The sequence below is a fragment of the Rhinopithecus roxellana genome, chromosome 13 (genome assembly GCF_007565055.1).
Source record: "Rhinopithecus roxellana isolate Shanxi Qingling chromosome 13, ASM756505v1, whole genome shotgun sequence".
NCBI lineage: Eukaryota > Metazoa > Chordata > Mammalia > Primates > Cercopithecidae > Rhinopithecus > Rhinopithecus roxellana.
This window is the reverse complement of record NC_044561.1, coordinates 98,621,773-98,639,563: the sequence shown is the minus strand read 5'-3', so window position 1 is coordinate 98,639,563 and position 17,791 is coordinate 98,621,773. Positions and strand designations below refer to the sequence as shown.

Below are 17,791 nucleotides of genomic sequence, written 5' to 3'. Positions count from 1 at the left end.
TCAGGGAAGAGGACTGCAGGGCTCAGGGAGAGGGGAGCACCTTTCATCAAGAGCAGTACATGGAGGAAGAAGGAAGAAGGGGTGAATGCTGAACAAAGAAATGTGTCCTTGGACACTGCCATAAAAAGCCCAAAAGGAGAGAGTATTCCACACCCCAGTGCACAAGGATGATGCAGACACTCTCAAGGTCAGAAAGTATGCGACAACCCGAGATCAGAGGGTTTATTCACACAGGATGAGCATGGTGTGCATAAATGTCAAGGTCCAGCGGCAAAATGCAACAGTTAAAAGAGGAGAGGTGAGGGAAGAGTGGAGTTTAACGTCTGTATGAAAACAAGAAGCAAAATCTCCCCAGGAATCTGACACTGGGGAAACTGTGCCAACCCATGGTCCCTCATTGCCCCTTTTCCTACCCCTTGCAAAAGAGAGAAAGAGAATGAGCAAATCCACTCACTGTCTTGGCCTTAATACACGACAGTGGGGAAGGAGGAGCAGAGCGATGGCAGATCATGATGGCGACAATGGCAGTAATAACTACAGTTTTCCAGTTGCTAAGTGTCTGTGTGTGCCAGGCACGTCTCTGACCTCTTATTAAATAAATGACAGTTATTTCTGGCCAGTAAGCATAATATTACTCGGTTTGCGCACAAACTCTACAAAAGTAGAAATTGAGCTTCAGAGAAGTAAAATAACTTGCCAAAGGATACACTGCTATAAGCAGTAGAACAGGATTCAAACTTGAATCAGTAATTTGAACCTGCCATTACACTGTTTATACAAGCAAGACATAAAACTGTCCTTTAAATGCTCAGCTTACAGCTGTTCTCCCTGGACAAACACAGCCCAGGCCAGCTGGCCTATACACACTGCCTCTGTGGGACTTGCTGGTGATTTTACCCTCCTTGTGATTTGAGGGAGCACTGGGGGGCAGGAATCACCTTCAAGCTCCTTTTCCAGGGCTGATACCCACCCTCCTCGGACTAGGAACTCTCTAACATATGCACTTCTATTCACCTGCACGGCTGCTCCCTAGCACACATCCCCATGGTCTCTCATCAACATCACAACAGCCACTTAACTTGTATTCTCATTGCTGTTGTGAACAACAGCAAAGAAGAACATGTAACTGAGATCACCTGGCCCCTAAGACGAAAGACATTTATAGAAAGGTTTGCCCATGCCTGACAACAATAGGATAAAGGAATCCTGCTCACCATGGCAAAAATAACATTAAATACTTAAGAATAAATTTAATTAAAAAAAATTTTTTTTGAGATAGGATCTCACTCTGTTGCCCAAGCTGGAGTGCAGTGGCGCAATCACAGTTCACTGCAGCCATGATTTCCCAGGCTCAGGTGATCCTCCCACCTCAGCCTCCCGAGTAGCTAGGACTACAGGCATGTGCCACCACACCTGGCTAGTTTTTGTGGAGATGAGGTTTCACAATGTTGCCCAGGGTGGTCTTGAGCATCTGAGCTCAAGCAGTCTCCTGCCTCAGCCTCCCAAAGTGGAGGGATTACAGGCATGAGCCACCGCACCTGGCCCTCATTCCATCTTTTTTTTTTTTTTTTTTGAGATGGGGTTTCGCTCTTGTTCCCTAGTCTGGAGTGCAATAACGTGATCTCCGCTCACTGCAACCTCCGCCTCCCAGGTGCAAGCAATTCTCCTGCCTCCGCCTCTCAAGTAGCTGGGATTACAGGCATGCGCCACCATGCCTGGCTAATTTTGTACTTTTAGTAGATGTTGGCCAGTCAGGCTGGTCTCGAACTTCTGACCTCAGGTGATCCACCCGCCTTGGCCTCTCAAAGTGCTGGGATTACAGGTGTGAGCCACCACACCCGGCCCCTCATTCCATCTTGACAGCTCTAAACACTTGTCCAAATGGTAAGCAGCATGATGCTTCAACAGAAAATTATCATGCTCTTTGATGGCTTCCTAATTTAGAGTGACACCCAAATTCCTTCACAAGAGGTGACTATGGGGCCTATCCAGGTCCCCTTTCCCAGTCCCTCATGGACCCTACTGTGATTACTCACAGACCTCTCCTATCTCTCAGGACCCTGCTCATGCCATCCCTCCAAAATAAGCCCCCTTCATCTCACCCCTTCTCACTGGGGTGACTCCCATCAATCCTTCCTCCAATCACCACCTCATCATGGTGTCGGAGGACCATGTGGACGGCCGAGTGTGACGGCTCACATCTGTAATCTCAACACTTTGGGAGACCCAGGCAGAAGGACTGCTTGAGGCCAGGACTTTGAGACCAACCTGGGCAAGACAGCAAGACCCCATCTGTACCAAAAAAAATTAAGGTAAAATTTGAAAAGATGATTGTAACAAAGCAAGATCATGTCTGTCTGTCTGCCTAGCCAGACAGCTGTGGGAAACAGAAAGGAACAGTATCACAGCCTCACCATCTTACCTCCACCCCTGGTGCTGAACTTGGCATATATATTAAAGGTTCTCCAAAGTTTGTGGATTGATAAATGATTTTTTTTAAGGCATGTGGTATAATGTAACAGTGGTTTTGTTTAATAATCTTACCACATCAAACCTATCTGTGACACAACAGATGTCAGGAACAAGTCGGGGGTGTCAACGTCACCACCATCGATGGACACCGACCAAGAAAGATGAGGGAAGTATTAGAAAAGTCCAAATTATAACTATATCAAAAGATATGAAAAATCTCAGAGAATCTACAATTAAATAGCGAGTTACAAAACCCATGAGCAAACCTCTTTCAATGTGATTGAATCAAACATTTCCCAAATGCCAGCGACAAGCATCTGTATCAGAAGCTGGCTAGCCACCACCTGGCCTGTTTCTGTTAAGGTCCCTGCTAAAAATGGTTTTTACATGTTTAAAGGATTGTGAACAACAGCAAAGAAGAGCATGTGACTGAGATCACCTGGCCCCTAAGACCAAAGACATTTATAGAAAGGTTTGCCCATGCCTGACAACAATAGGATAAAAGAATCCTGCTCACCATGGCAAAAATAACATTAAATACTTAAGAATAAATTTAATAAAAATATGTGTGACCTTTACGAAGAAAATGATAAAATATTACTGAGGGACATAAAAAGGATTTGAATAACCAAAGAAACAGAGGATACTCTTTGATAGGAAAGGTACTGTAAGAATATTCATTTTCCAATTAACATAATCTATACAGATTTAATAAAAATCCATTAATACCCCCCCAACGGGTCAGAGGAGCTTGCTAAAAATTCCTCTAGAAGAATAAGCAAGGGCCAGGCATGGTGGCTCACGCCTCTAATCCCAACAGTTTTGGGAGGTGGAGGCAGGTGGATCATCTGAGCTCTGGAGTTCAAGACCAGCCTGGGTAACCTGACAAAACCCCATCTCTACCAAAAATACAAAAAAATTAGCCAGGTATGGTGGCGTGCACCTGTGGTCTCCGCTACTTGGGAGGCTGAGGTGGATCACTTGAGCCTGGGAGGCAGAGTTTGCAGTGAGCCAAGATCATGCCTCTGCACTACAGCCTGGATGGCAGAATGAGACCCCATCTCAAAATAATAACAATAATGATAAGCAAGGATGGCCACAAGTATTTGAAAAGTAGGAGTGTAGTCAGTGAGATAAGAACCCTAATGTAAAGCTGTAATAAACAGAAGTTCAAAAGTTTGAAAACAAAGTAACTATCAGTCATTAAAAAAAAAAAAAAACCCGGCCGGGCGCGGTGGCTCAAGCCTGTAATCCCAGCACTTTGGGAGGCCGAGACGGGTGGATCACGAGGTCAGGAGTTCGAGACCATCCTGGCTAAAACGGTGAAACCCCGTCTCTACTAAAAAATACAAAAAGCTAGCCGGGCGAGGTGGCTGGTGCCTGTAGTCCCAGCTACTCGGGAGGCTGAGGCAGGAGAATGGCGTAAACCCGGGAGGCGGAGCTTGCAGTGAGCTGAGATCCGGCCACTGCACTCCAGCCTGGGCGACAGAGCGAGACTCCGTCTCAAAAAAAAAAAAAAAAAAAAAAAAACCCAAAACTGATGAACATATGATATGGCAGCACTTCAAATCATAAAACAAACTATGGATTTTTCAATATACATGCCAAGACAATTGGTTGCTAACAAGTAATAAAATCCAGAAAAAGTAAGACCTAAGGTCTACATTTTAACATTGTCAAAAAAGCACAGAAATATTTACTGACATGGAAAGATGTTCACCCTGTTATATACGTGCTATTTTTTAACTTGCCTTTTTACACAACACAGGGTGAACATCTTTCCATGAAGTGAAACACGCCAGTCACAGAAGGACAAATACTGCATGATTCCACTTACGTGAGTCATCTAAAATAGTCAAATGTAGAAGCAGAGTAGGATGGTGGATGCCAGGGACTTGGGTGAGGGGTCAATGGAGAACTGACATTGAACAGGTTAAAGTTTTAGGTTGCCAGGCACGGTGGCTCACGCCTGTAATCCCAGCACTTTGGGAGGCCAAGGCAGGAAGATCACCTGAGGTCGACAGTTCAAGACCAGCTTGACCAACATGGTGAAAACCCTTCTCTACCAAAAATACAAAAACTAGCTCAGCGTGGTAGTGCACACCTGTAAGCCCAACTACTTAGGAGGCTGAGGCACAAGAATCACTTGAACCCAGGAGGTAGAGGGTGCAGTAAGCCGAGATCACACCACTACACTTCAGCCTGTGCGACAGAGCAAGACTCTGTCTCAAAAAAAATACAAGAGTTTCAGTTACACAATATGAGCAAATTGTAGAGATCTGCTGGACCATACCATGCCTATAATTAACAATACTTCGGTCAGGCACGGTGGCTCGTGCATGCCTATAATCTTAGTACTTTGGGAGGCTAAGAGTGGGAGGATTGCTGGAGGCCAAGAGTTCAAGATCAGCCTGGGTAACATAGTAAGATTCCATCTCTTAAAAAATGAAATTATTTAAATTAGCCAGAAAACAAAAAAAAACCATATTGTGCACTTAAAAAGTTGTTGGCTGGGCGCGGAAGCTCATGCCTGTAATTCTAGCACTTTGGGAAGCCGAAGTGGGCAGATCACCTGAGGTCAGGAGTTCGAGACCAGCCTGGCCAACATGGTGAAACCCCATCTCTACTAAAAATATAAACAATAGCCAGGCGTGGTGGAGTATGCCTGTAATCCCAGCTACTTAGGAGGCTGAGGGAGGAGACACACTTGAACCCAGGAGGCAGAGGTTGCAGTGAGCCAAGATCGCACCACTGCACTCCAGTCTGGGTGACAGGGCGAGACTCTGTCTCCAAAAAAAAAAAAAAAAAAAAAAAAAAAAAAAAAGTTGTTAATAAGGTTGATCTTGTGTTAAATGTTCTTATCACAATAAAAATTTAAAAAAAGGAATGGTAGAAGGTTCTTTTGTAAGTGAAAAGAATTAAAGGCAATATATATAATGAAAAAGATGCTATGTATAGCATTTACCCACTGTGCATGTGTAAAGTATGTAGCCATGTATACACACACCAAAATGTTAACCAAAATGTTGAGTGATAGAAACACAAATGACTTATTTTCCTCTTTTTAGTCCTCTATATTTTCTTTTTTTTTTTTTTTTTTTGAGACGGAGTCTCGCTCTGCCGCCCAGGCTGGAGTGCAGTGGACGGATCTCAGCTCACTGCAAGCTCCGCCTCCCGGGTTCACGCCATTCTCCCGCCTCAGCCTCCCGAGTAGCTGGGACTACAGGCGCCTGCCACCTCACCCGGCTAGTTTTTTGTATTTTTTAGTAGAGACGGGGTTTCACCATGTTAGCCAGGATGGTCTCGATCTCCTGACCTTGTGATCCGCCCGTCTCGGCCTCCCAAAGTGCTGGGATTACAGGCTTGGGCCACCGCGCCCGGCCTAGTCCTCTATATTTTCTAAACTAACTTAACAACAAAAGATGGGCCCAAATTTCTCCCCTAAGAGCCTCATGGTGTCCACATCAGCACCAGTTCCTCCTTACTCCTCAGAATCAAGTCCAGGGGAAAGGCTGGTTCCCTTTACGGCATCTACCCCCTTTACAATGTAATGCAAGCAAATCAATTCAGTCCTTTCTGTTGTGAGCTCAGCATACAGCAGTGTGGAATAATGTCCTCATGTTTAAAGTTCTAAAATAACTTTGGGTTTCAGGAGAGAGTGGAGAAAAGCCAAGGTTCTACAAATTATACTTGGCATCTAGATTTTTTTAAAGCTCCCTGTAGAAAAAGTTAAAAATCACTACCTTAGAGGAAGGAGATCACTACAGTCTCCAAAAAAAAAAAAAAAGGCACCTGGAAATAAATGTAAACCTGACAGAGAAAAAAAAAAATCACCAACCTGGAAAATTCTGTTACGAGGAAATAGAAAAGTAAAATAAAATATTCAGATGTGTAATAAATCTTTCAATTCCCTAAGGACTGAATCACTAATTCTCCAGCCACCAACAATCATGCACAAATGCAGAATAACAGCAGCTTTTAATCAGTACTTGTTTCATCAGCTATTCAGCCTGTAACGATTTCTTTTGAGCTTCATTTTATCTGACCATTTCTCCCTGTCCAGGAAACAGAGTCACCCCTCTCACTGTGACTTAGCAGGGCCACCTGAAGGAGAAATGTGATGGCACTGTCCAGAAGTTTTCAGGGCTGAGCTATTCCTGGAGTTAAATACCAAAACCTTCTGTGTTTCTCGAAAGAACCACCAAATCCTAAGAAAAACCCGTCCTTTCATCATCAGCATCTAGCAGAGTCAGCAGGTAACATACAAAGCCTCCAATGGCTGAATGAGTTCATCACTAAGAGTCTTCCCAAAGAGCAGAAACCCCCTATGTAAAATTCATCTTTAAGGTTGAGCACAGTGACTCATGCCTATAATCCCAACACTTTGGGAGGCCTAGTTGGGAGGACTGCTTGAGGCCAAGAGTTCGAGACCAGCCTGAGCAACACAGCGAGACTCTGACTCTACAAAAAATAAAAAATAAAATTCACCTTTATATTCCCAGCTCTTAGCACAGAATAGGCAGATGCTCTTTACAAGGAAGTACGGCGGGGTAGGGGGGCAGGGGCAGCGCGGGGAGAAGACAGATGCTCCATGAATGCTAATGAAATTTACATTTACTCCACGTAAACGGCACTGAATAAATACTACATCAGAAATATAAATCGGCCGGGCGCGGTGGCTCAAGCCTGTAATCCCAGCACTTTGGGAGGCCGAGACGGGCGGATCACGAGGTCAGGAGTTCGAGACCATCCTGGCTAACATGGTGAAACCCCGTCTCTACTAAAAAATACAAAAAACTAGCCGGGCGAGGTGGCGGGTGCCTGTAGTCCCAGCTACTCGGGAGGCTGAGGCAGGAGAATGGCGTAAACCCAGGAGGCGGAGCTTGCAGTGAGCTGAGATCCGTCCACTGCACTCCAGCCTGGGCGACAGAGCGAGACTCCATCTCAGGGAGGGAGGGAGGGAGGAAGGAAGGAAGAAATATAAATCCATGGCAGATCCATCATTTGCTCTAGACATAAAAACCTACAGTTCCCCAAAAGGATATGAGAGAGAGGAATAGCCAGAATAAGAATCACTGGCTCATGTGCTTAAGACTCACTTGGGAAGTTTATTTAAAATGCAGACGTCTGGGCCAGGCACAGTGAATCACACCTGCGATCCTAGCACTTTGGGAGGCTGAGGCAGGCGGATCACTTAAGCTCAGGAGTTCAAGACCAGCCTGGGCAACCTGACAAAACCCCATTTCTATCAAAAAAAATAGAAAAATTAGCCAGGCATGGTGGTATCTGCCTGTAGTCCCAGCTATTTAGGAGACTAAGGTGGGAGGATGGCTTGAGTCCAGGATGTAGAGGTTGCAGTGAGCTGAGACTGCATGACTGCACTCCAGCCCAGGCAACAGAGCAAGATTCTATATCAAAAAAACAAAACAAAACAAAAAAACGACAGATTTATTTGACACAAATGCACGTAAGACAAAAATTCGACACTGTTTTATTTATAACAATCCCAAACTGGAAACATCCAAAGAGCCATCAAGAGGTGGACGGGTAAGCAAACCATGGTGGGTCCATCAAAAGGCATACTAGTCAGCAACAAACCGGAGACCGTCCGCTGACGTGCCTGACAGCACAGGGGGATCGCACAGATGTTTCGTTAAAGCGGCCAGACACAAGACATGCTGTCTGATTCTCAAAAGACAAAACCATTCTACAGGAAGCAGACAGTGGTTACCTAGGGCAGCAACAGAGGAAGGGGCTCCCCAGGGATGGAACCTTTGGAGTGATAGAAATCTGCTGTTTTGACTGATTCTGGTGGCTCCATTTGGATGTATATCCACTTACTCTATGTAAACACTATTGCAATAAAATTGACTTTAGAAGACTAATCAAAAACCCCTGTAATCCCACCAATTTTATAAATGTCTCCTCCTCAAATTCTAATCCTGTAGACCTACCTTGGGGGCTTGGGAACCTATATTTTTGTTTGTTGGGATGGAGTCTCGCTCCATCGCCCAGGCTGGCGTGCAGTGGCGCAATGTCAGCTCACTGCAACCTCCACCTCCCGGGTTCAAACAATTCTCTGCCTCAGCCTCCCAAGCAGCTGGGATTACATACATGCACCACCACACCCAGCTAATTTTTGTATTTTTAGTACAGACAGGGTTTCACCATCTTGGCCAGACTGGTCTTGAACTCCTGACCTTGTGATCCACCCGCCGCGGCCTCCCAAAGTGCTGGGATTACAGGTGTGAGCCACCGCGCCCGGCCAGGAACCTATATTTTTAACAAATGCACAAATATTCTCATGCTAGAGGTCCTCAGATCACCCACACCTTGGGGTAGGCAATCTCGGCTGGGAGAAAACTATTGTCACCACTTCTTTAAACCGATCCAGACAGGGGAAGAATATGACTAAGAAGGAGTGCCCTCTGGGATAAGGACACTCAAAACCTCAACCTGCCAAGTGCTACTTTGGTTCTCACCAAGACGCAAGAGCTTTCAGGGTTGGCTAGGTTCAATGATGAAGCACATTTCCAAAGCCAATCCATGGCTCTCAGCTTAAATCCCATAAGGGGATTATAGTCAAACTGTGGCTGCTCCATTAAGTTCTGTTAAATGCTAACATTTGACCTAAATGCTTTTAATTCAAGTCAAAAAAGATTGTTGGAACATATACCCTCAACTTGTAGGTGTGGTGAGGGCTGGTTTTGAATGAAACGCTCTGAATTCTCAAAAAAAAAAAAAAAAAACAAAACAAAAAAACAACAACAAAAAAAACCTTCAACTTGCATATGATCAACTTCCTTTGAATGAAATGACTTAACTGGTTACCTAATACACAGAGTCCGACTTCAGGGAGTTTGCAATTCTGATGCTGATCCTAGCTATAATTATTCCATTTAAAGCTCTAAGCAGCAACAAGGAACTTGTAAGCAGTGGTAATTATTTGATCTTGTGATGACAACTATGCTCACAGCGTGTGACTGAATTAAAAAAAAAAAAAAAATCATCCTGCAGTCTTCTCCAAAACACTGCAGGAACTCTTGATCTCTTTTTTTTTTTTTTTTTGAGACACAGTCTGGCTCTGGCACTCAGGTTGGAGTGCAGTCAAGCAATCACAGCTCACTGCAACCTCCCACACCTCAGCCTCCTGAGTAGCTGTGACCACAGGCATGTACCACCATGCCCAGCTAATGTTTGTATTTTTTGTAGAGACAGGGTCTACTTGTTGCCCGGGCTAGTCTCGAACTCCTGAGCTCAAGCAATCCACCCGCCTCAGCCTCCCAAAGTGCTGGGATCACAGGCATAAGCCACCACGCCAAGCCAGCGCTCATTTTTCAAACTGCAAGTCAGTACCTACTAGTGGGTCATGAAATTAAATAGTGCATCTTGACCAGAATTTTTAAAACAATGGCATTTGACAGAACAAAAAACTTCAGAGCAAATCTCAACAGACAGGGGTAACCGAGAGTGTCAAGGCAAAATGCTTCATGCTGTGGGTCAGGGGAAAAGAGTCTGGAAGTCGCTGATATAAAAGCTCTGCACACTGACATGAAAGGCATGCTCCAAGTGCCTGGCTTACATCAGATTTTTTACTGACCTTAAACTAACATGCCCATAGAAATATTGTGCCCAAGTGAGAAAGCGGTGCAAGATGATGGCACTGACAACAAAATATCACCATATTCCCCTGCCACAATGATGGAGAGAGTACCCAGAATCTCAGCAGGAGGGTGGCCTTATAATTAATTACAATAATCTACCAGAGCCCTAAACCGAACTACCTCCAATGACTGCAATGGAAGGAATCTCCTTTGCACCCTAATGTGCCATCTCAGCCTTCTGTCACTGTCTTGGTTTGTGGACTTAATTCTTTTAGGAGTTGGAAATGTTTTAAAGGAAGTCAGATAAAACCTGGATTTCTGAGAGGGAATCTAGGTACCACTGCCAAGTTCCATCTCAGAAACCAGTTTCCATCTGTAGCAAGCACCAGGAGTAATGATCCCTTAGAGGCCACTCCCAGCGTCCCAAGAGGGGCCCTGACAGCAGCAACCCTGCTCCAACGGTAGGAAAGAAAAGGGTCCCTGGGCAAACACTGTACTAGTTAGGAATAATCTAAAAATGGGTTCTCAGGTCCTCATCAGTGGGCCAGAGAGGATGCAATGCCACTGGATAAACGTGGGAAATTTTCCTGAAACATCCGTGGGGTGAGTTGGGTGGGGAGGTCATTCCTAACTGACAGCAAATAGTTTATAATGCATAAAGTAAAATGCACAACTGACAGAATGAAAGAAGATGTTAAAGAATGGACTCTGCCTGCAGAAGATCCCTTCAGTCTGGCCCAAAGACTTGGTCGCAGAAGCACTGGTATAGACAAGCTCTAGTCCCAAATGCAACGCTAAATCCTAAAAAACCTCCTGAATCCAACCTGAGACACATCATTTTGCTGACATCGAATTATGCATGAGCCATGAAAGCTGATGGTCATGGTATCTAGGTGACACCATGGTATCTAGGTGACATTCATTTGACTGCCTGTTCAGAAGAGCGATGGAGTCTGAGAAAGTAAAATGTCAGAGTGGTGGATGCTTTGTTTGTTTGGGGGTTTATGATACAAAGTCATCCGCAATCCTTCTTTTTCTAACCTAATGCTATAGCAAACAGATGCTACAGGGCCTGCTGTGCCTGGTATCTTGCAGCAGCAGTTTTCTTTCCAAAACTTTATTTAAATAAAATTATAACAAGACCATCTTAAGCCTCATCATCCTGGCCATTTCTCCTCGGTGCCAGGTGCTGCCCACACTGACCTCCAGAGTTCCCAGGTCTGGGCTCAAGATGCCTCCTCCTCCAAGGAGCACTCCTGGGTCAGCTGTCCTTCTGTGTTTCCATGGTTCCCAGCTTCCCGTACACTCCCCACCAGAATGAGATGGCAGCAGGGACACAGTGTCCAATGCATAAAAGGCATTCAAATACTTGGAGAATCCCTGACTCGTTCAGGGAAATCTTGTGGCTGGGACACGAAAGGGGAAAGGGAGGGGCAGTATAGCAAAAAGTGCAGCCTGCATGACAAAATTAAAATATGAACATACATTTTAGCAAACTAAAGCAGAACAAAGATGAGTTTTATTGCATTTATTTCTACTACGTGATTTAACACATCACTTTTTGCACACATGGTGCTTTTTATTTAAACACTATTTAAAATGTATTAATCATCAGTCATCACAGGAGCCACTGAAAAGCTAATTTTACATGGAATTTTTACAACAAGATAAAAACATGTGCATAATGAACTATCAAGTCCCAGACACAAACATGGTTTCACTTAGCCCTTACAAAAATTCTGGAAGGGGTTGTTATTCTCTCCATTTCACAGATGAGAAACTGGGGCACAGAGAGGCTGATTTATCTCTGCACAAAAGCTCAGGGCCAATGTTGCGGGTCCAACAATCATTCTGAGAAGACAAACATTGCTCGTGTTACCTTCCAAGCTAAGAGAACAAGGCTCTGAAGAAAACGCCCAAAGACCAGAATAGGCCTGAGAAGGTCATATCTAAAGGTCATTCTGAAGGAAGCCGAGGAAAACTTGTGAGTTACTTTCAGGGAATAGAAAGAATGCTTTCTTCTCTTCCAGGTCTCCAGATGCCTTTTGTCATTTGATGCTCCCCCTGGCTTGCCCAATACAAAAACCTTGGGGGCTTGGGTATCTTCAAGGAGATGGCTCTGCCCTGCTGATTCAGCCCCACTGTGTCTGGGATCCCTGCTCCATCCTCTTTCCAGCACAGCCCCTGAAGAGGAAGCCTCAGCAGGACATTTGGTCACCTCCAACTACTGTTGCCAGAGCTGCCCCTGCTGGGAGAAGGCAGGCTCGGGTGCTGGGAGAAGCATCTCAAATAACTCAACGGACTCACCAGACCTCTCTCTGATCTGCTCTTCAGACCACATCATTCCCCAAGGGCCAAAGCCAATTTCCTTCTTCCACCTGAAGAGAAACGTCCAGTTCCACTTTGCCTCTATTTCCTAACTACCCAATTACGCCTGCTCGGTTTTGCTGGACTTTGGCCCATCTATTCAGTCCTCTCAACACCACCAGCTTTCCTGGTCTCATCTGGAAGACATTCCATTTGCAAATCTCTCTTGCATATCGTTTCTCCCCACCACACTCCACCCCTGCTCCCCGCTAGTCCAGTATACCAAGAGTTCCTCTTCCCTGGAGACTCTCCCAAGATAAGGAAAAGGGAGCTCTGATGGATTCACCTGCACTGATGGATTGCCTAATGGCTGAAGAGTGGGTTTGCCTAAACTGCACTGCAAATATCTGGGGCTGGGACACTAATTCTTCCCCAGGCTAACACCACATACATGGTGATCAAAATTATTGCAAAGCTTTTCCCTGATCTTCAATAAATGGGAGGCTTTAAACATTCCATGCCTATATGTTATACATTCTTTTTCCTGCAAAGGAGTGTGTTCTTCCTAAGCAATTCATTAAAAATACATCCATTAAACACAGAGACTGCAATCACTTAATATTGTATGCTACAGATGTCTTGCTTTTTTTGGTGTCTGAACCTGACATTTTTTAATAACCCAAAGACCTTAAAAAATTAAAAATATTATCTGCACTCAGCTATAAGAGATTCTAGCTCTCCATGAAGTTTGTTTCACTTATATTCTTTTTTGGTTGTATACTTACTTTTCATCAAACTCCTGAAACTCCACATAGAAGGAAAACATAGGCTGGGCACAGTGGCTCACACCTGTAATCCCTGCACTTTGGAAGGCCAAGGCAGATGGATTACCTGAGGTCATGAGTTCGAGACCAGCCTGGCCAACATGGCGAAACCCCATCTCTACTAAAAATACCAAAAAAGTAGTCGTGGTGGCGGACACCTGTAATCCCAGCTATTTGGGAGGCTGAGGTGGGAGAGTTGCTTGAACCTGGGAGGCGGAGATTGCAGTGAGCCAAGATCGTGCCATTGCACTCTGGCCTGGGTGACAGAGCAAGACTCGGTCTCAAAAAAAAGAAAGCATAAAAGAACACACAGCAGAGCTTTGGCAATCCTGGCACTGGATTGGACCTTGAAAATAAGTAATTTACTTATATAGTTTTTATTTTATTTACTCTGAAAGGTAAATAAGTACCTGAAAAACACAGAAATTTTACTTGCTGCAGATAAGTTTTTATTGTTATTCTCTCTCACATACCTAAGTAAGGGCACTGCCTTCTAAGAATTGCATAAATGTTAATGTTCAGTTTTTTATATTTAAATTATGTCTGACAGCACTAAGAAAGCCTTTGGAGATTTTCTAGTAATGCAGCTGTGCAAAATTGGGGACTTGTCATCCACCTACACCGGCACAGTTAGTACACACACACACACACACAGAAAGAGACATACATGTAGAAAATCAGAAACATCGGCCGGGCGCAGTGGCTCAAGCCTGTAATCCCAGCACTTTGGGAGGCCGAGACGGGCGGATCACGAGGTCAGGAGATCGAGACCATCCTGGCTAACCCAGTGAAACCCCGTCTCTACTAAAAAAAACTACAAAAAACTAGCCGGGCGAGGTGGTGGCGCCTGTAGTCCCAGCTACCCGGGAGGCTGAGGCAGGAGAATGGCGTGAACCTGGGAGGCGGAGCTTGCAGTGAGCTGAGATCCGGCCACAGCACTCCAGCCTGGGTGACAGAGCAAGACTCCGTCTCAAAAAAAAAAAAGAAAAGAAAAGAAAATCAGAAACATCACCAGAGATACACTCAGATACTCACACGGAAACAGATACACGCAGACCCGAATGAACACAGACACAAACAGATATTAATCAATCTGTGTATCCTCACAACTCATTCCCCAAAGCAAAACCGCCAAATGGCCTTACCTTCAAAGTGAAACTCCACCCTTCCACAGAAATGTCCTCTAATCAGTGCCTCACCCACCACTTCTGTGCTGGTGTCTGTACAACCCTGAGACCGTCCTGGTACTCAGCATGAGACACTCTCAGGTGCTGAAGGAATTCAGCTTTTATAACCCACACAGGCTGGCCAAAATTGTATAACCGCACCACCTCATCAGATATGCTATTTGTGTTACACAACAGCCACCATCCGGTTACAAACGTTACTGCATGCCTCTGTTCCGGTCTCCTTAACATTAATCTGTATAGCCAGTTTCTCCATGGCAGGCTGGATAGTCTATTGTAGAAACCAAGCAGCTGCTGAGAATATATGTCTCAAACCTGCACTAACAAGGAAAATTAAAACCTATCTTTATAAACCCTGCGGTTCAGATGAGTAAGTCCACCCAGGCTGCTTCCAGCTCAGTGAAAAGGGGGGTTAATTTTACTCCCTGGTAAATTTCCATTTCCCCAATCAGGGTCCAAAGACTATTGTTTTCAGAGCTCAAAAAAATTCAGATCTCAAGGTAGGAGCTCATCATTAAAAGGCAGGAAAAGCCAACAAATAACTGTCACATTGGAGAGCTGACTGCTGGGGTCCAGTTCAACATGGCATTCAGCATGCAGGTCCCCACTGATTCCTACCAAACAGTGGAAGTACCCATGAAGACAAATGTGGCGAAGGAACACTGACAGTCTAACACCAGGACTAGGAAAGAAATCACACCTGTGGCCAGACTTTGCCCTTCCCAGTCCTGACTCCAGGCCAGGGCCTGCCAGGAACCTGGGCAGTGGGCACCCTCTGCCCTGTGGAATATGCAAATACCTGCCTCCATCTCCCTAACACCAGACTGCCCTTCCCAAATCCAGAAAGGGAACTCGAGGCTCAGATGACAAACAGCCAGGCAGAAGGGGCATCGACCATCAGCAAGGGACATCTTAGAAATGGGAGTCCCTGAGATAAAGACAGAAAAAGAACCAGGACAATTGCAGCTGTAAGTATTCCTCATTCACGGAAACTTTGAGGACCTCAGCAGTGGGGTAAGAGGATGACACCACCTGACCAGATGTGATGCCTTAGTAGAAACTGGGGAGAAGGTTGGGAGCAAGGCGCTTCAACTGCTTAGGGCAGGAGACCCACCACCACAAATGCCCAGAACACAGGTCGGCACATGACACATCCAGCCCATCAGCTCAATACGTCTAGAGGAGCCGAGAACTGTATTCAGGACATGCTGTGAAGACTAACATCAGAGATTTGTTGCAGGAGCCAAAAGAAAATTAAAACAAAAACAAACACACACAAAAAAACCCACAGTTGGACTAAAGAAGGAAAAACATTTTTTAAGTTAGTATTTTTTTAAAAAGGAAACAAGATTGACAATTACATGGAGAAAATGAATCAAGAACAAGAAGCTGAGGTAGGGAAGAACTGTAGGGAAATGAAGAGTCAGCATTAACTCAAAAGCAAGCGAGAGAAATGGCGTCACAAAAGACTGAAACGGAGGTGGGTGACAGACCTGAGAAACTCTGAGAGACAAGGAAAAGTACAGAAAGGCTAAGGCTATTCCGAACAGAGCTGGGCAGGAAAAAGCAAAGAGCAAGGCCAAACTGTGACTCATCAGTGTCTTTCAAGCAGACTTAGAAACAAAAGAGGTAATGAAGCCAGTTGTGCTGTACGATTCCATTTACACAAAACGTCCAGAGTAGGCAAATCCACAGAGACAGAAAGTTCATCAATGGTTGCCTGGGGCTGGGGTGGGAATGGGAGTGACTATTCATGGGTTTTAGGATTTTTTGCAGGATGAAAAAAAGTGCTAAAATTGTATTGTGGTGATGGCTGTACAGCTTTGTGAATAACTATATACTAAAAACCACTGAATTGTGTATTTTAAGATGATGACTATCATGGTGTGTAATACACCTCAATAAAACTTTTTAAAAAAAAACAAATGAGGTCGGGTATGGTGGCTCACACCTGTAATCCCAGCACTTTGGGAGGCTGAGGCAGGCGTGATCACCTAAGGTCAGGAGTTTGAGACCAACCTGGCCAACACAGTGAAACCCCATCTCTACTAAAAATACAAAAATTAGCTGGGTGTGATGGCATGTGCCTGTAATCCCAGCTACTTGAGAGGCTGAGGGCAGAAGAATCGCTTGAACCTGGGAGGCAGAGGTTGCAGTGAGCAAAGATTGCGCCACCACACTCCAGCCTGGGTGACAGAGCAGGACTCTGACTCAAAAAAAGAAAAGAACAAATGGAGCAGACTTAAAGAACCTAATATAAAAGATATAGACTAAAAAATTATTCTGAGATTAAGAAAAATCTGAGCAAAGGGACTACAAGGGCATTTTAGGTTCATGCAATATCACATACTTGGACACACCCTAGCAAAATAATTTAATCACAGGATGAAAGAATCGTAGACACATCCAGGGAGAAGGAGAAAATGTTTGATTTGCTTAAATGTTAGCTTGAATTAAGCTTAGCTCCTGGGTTGTCCACAGCAGTATTAAATGTCAGAAGACAGTAACATAAACACAAACTGAGGGAAAGGTCTTACCAAGGAATTTTACACCCAGATAAGGTACCCTTCATGTGTGAAAGCCAAACAAGACAGTTTTAGATGTGCATGAGCCCAAAAGAAAAGGAGGGAAAGAAAGCCTGAAGCTGTATCCAACTAGGTTGGAATATAGAAGTGAAATTCACAGAGGCCACTAACTAGTATACAAGGCTGCTAAGCACGGACGCTAAAACCATCAAGGTAGGGACAAAGCTAAATAATGAGTGTAAATCTGGTCATAAAACTTAATGCATAAGCCAAACTGCTCTCTAAATATATGCTATATAAGAAGTGTAATTAAATAGGCCGGGCGCAGTGGCTCAAGCCTGTAATCCCAGCACTTTGGGAGGTCAAGGCGGGCAGATCACAAGGTCAGGAGTTCGAGACCAGCCTGATTAACATGGCGAAACCCAATCTCTACTAAAAATACAAAAATTAGCCAGGAGTGGTGGCATGTACCTGTAATCCCAGCTACTCAGGAGGCTGAGGCAGGAGAATCCCTTGAACCCAGGAGGCAAAAGTTGCAGTGAGCCGAGATTGCACCACTGCACTCCAACCTGGGTGACAGAACGAGACTCAAAAAAAAAAAAAAAAAAAAAAAGGCAGGTGTGGAGGCTCATGCCTGTAATCCCAGCACTTTGGGAGGCCAAGGCAGGCGGATCACAAGGTCAAGAGCTCAAGACCACCCTGGCCAACATGGTGAAACCCCATCTCTACTAAAAATACAAAAATTAGCTGGGAGTGGTGGTGCACGCCTGTAATCTCAGCAACTCGGGAGGCTGAGGCAGGAGAATCACTTGAACCCAGGAGGTGGAGGTTGCAGTGAGCAGAGACAGCGCCACTGCACTCCAGCCTGGCAA

The 17,791-nt window shown here is 44.9% G+C and overlaps 1 protein-coding gene across 13 annotated transcripts in view; it reads right to left on the bottom strand.

Moving 5' to 3' along the window:
* The window catches only part of SLC23A2 (solute carrier family 23 member 2), a 151,320-nt gene that overhangs the window by 81,760 nt on the left and 51,769 nt on the right, over nt 1-17,791 (bottom strand). Inside the window, exon 1 of one of the 13 annotated variants that reach the window (XM_010378938.2) lies at nt 14,353-14,436. The exons of the other annotated variants lie outside the window; for them this stretch is intronic. The gene's annotated coding sequence lies outside the window, so the exon portion shown is untranslated. Of the gene's footprint in view, nt 1-14,352; nt 14,437-17,791 lie in introns of those variants that run through there. 13 annotated transcript variants of the gene reach the window in all.